The 1832-nt window shown below is 47.2% G+C and overlaps 1 pseudogene; it reads left to right on the top strand.

Moving 5' to 3' along the window:
* Positions 1-419: 419 nt before the first annotated feature.
* Positions 420-1129, top strand: LOC147689067 (cyclin-Y-like protein 1-B pseudogene; annotated as a pseudogene).
* The last annotated feature ends 703 nt before the right edge of the window (positions 1130-1832 follow it).

Raw genomic sequence — 1832 nt, 5'->3', positions numbered from 1 at the left:
TAATTAGCCTTTCTTGCACAGCTACCAAAAGCAAGCCAAGTATAAAATTTGTTGATGGTACACGTGCAATTTCACAACAACACTGGTCCCACAACACTGGTCCCCCTATTTACTATCATTAGCAAGCGGTCCTATGGTCTCTGTAATTGATCCCGGTGACCCATACCACCCACCCCATGTTCCCAGATACTCCAGCGAAAGCCTACATGCTGGTGGAGCTATGAGGCTGCGATTGTGGTGTTGGATTAGAATGCACAGGGCCAGGGAGTCGCGTAGCACAAGGGGCAGCCTGATGCCAGCCATGAGGGAGGTCTGAGCATTTTCCTTTGCCAAATGATAGGGGAGTGCTGTCACTGCTGCGATTCCCAGGATAGAACCCCCAGCTGAGCCACAGAGTGGAGGAAAGAGCTGAAGGGTGGATGGAGGCTTGGCAGGAGCAGGAAGGGGAGTTAGGCAAGGCAGAACCAGGGCCACACCTGTAGCACATTAGTGATCCTGAGCTCCCCAAGAGTGAGCTCAGGCATCAAGCCCAGCACGTCCCAGACAGGTGAGAGGGAAAGGAAGAAACACGATCACATTCATTCTAGATGAGAGCAAAGTCAGTCTGCCTAATCTTAGATGAAAAAACAAATTATTAACAGTAGTAATATACTACCATGCTAAAGCCAGAGACTCTGAGAAATCACATGAAAAATGACCTTTTCTTATGCTCGAAAGATCATTACATTACATCAAAGATGACGACAAGCACCTCTATAGTTTTGAATGTACACTATTTAGTGCCCTGCAGCTGGCCACTTTATGTGCAGTAGTAACATTAGAATACCTAGAAAGTCTTCTTACTTATGCAGAGGTAGACGTTTGTCTACGGATCTAAAAGAGGATCGTTCTAGGAGGCATTTTATTCTCCTTTAAAGTTTGGAATGACAAGCCTCTGTGGAATATCTATCAAATCTTTAAAGGCATGACAGTGAGAGGCATGAATGAGATCGAAAGACACTTTTCCGAATTGCTACTGTTTAATGTCAATGTACCTGTCAGTGTTGGCACCCAATTCTACTCCGACCTTTAATCCCATGCAAATGACAATAACCTGACATTTCTGCTTGTACCATTTATCAGGTTCTAAGCACGAACACTGTAGACTCTCCCCAGCCTTTTGAGCCGATATACATTGCCATTGAGCAAACATTTTATTTGCACAAGCTAACCAAAGGAAATCTGACATCTTGATACAAACTACAGAACAAAATTGCACCATCAGAAGCATAATCTCTGACATGAACGTGCAAGTGACATGCACCCAGCAGGAAGCAATGTATTATACCGGCCCCACGTGGGTGGCTACCCCATAAAAGAGGTTCTCCCCACAACTTCAAATATGATGTGAGCCTGACTTTGTGAATGAGGATTCTTCGCTGATGTTCATTATCTCCCTCAGTCTGTGACATCCAGTGAAGTAGCAGTGGAGGTTAGTCTACCTTTTACTCAATTTTTCGGAATGTTGCTTTAACCTTTTGTTTGATGGTAATTGTAGTGTTGCTGCCAGTGGGGTGTACCACTGCAGCACACGCCCCCGCCCACTGCCTCTGCAGGCTTCGCCCCTCAGGCGTGAAGGGCTTTGGTAGAGCCCATACGTGAGCGTGAACGTCCCCCTGTTAATAAAGAGCCCAGGGCCCTGGGCGTGGTCAGTTAGCTACTAGCCACAAACGTAGCACGAGTGTCCTGCAATACTAATTTCTAGGCCCTAGGCCAACCTTAGCCCAGGACACCACATTGGCGACGAGGCGGTGGTCTCATCAGCCCCCACCGCGTGCCCTACACCAGCGCTC

The sequence above is a fragment of the Lissotriton vulgaris genome, chromosome 10 (assembly GCF_964263255.1).
Source record: "Lissotriton vulgaris chromosome 10, aLisVul1.2, whole genome shotgun sequence".
In the NCBI taxonomy this organism is placed as follows: domain Eukaryota; kingdom Metazoa; phylum Chordata; class Amphibia; order Caudata; family Salamandridae; genus Lissotriton; species Lissotriton vulgaris.
This window is presented reverse-complemented; position numbering and strand designations above follow the sequence as displayed.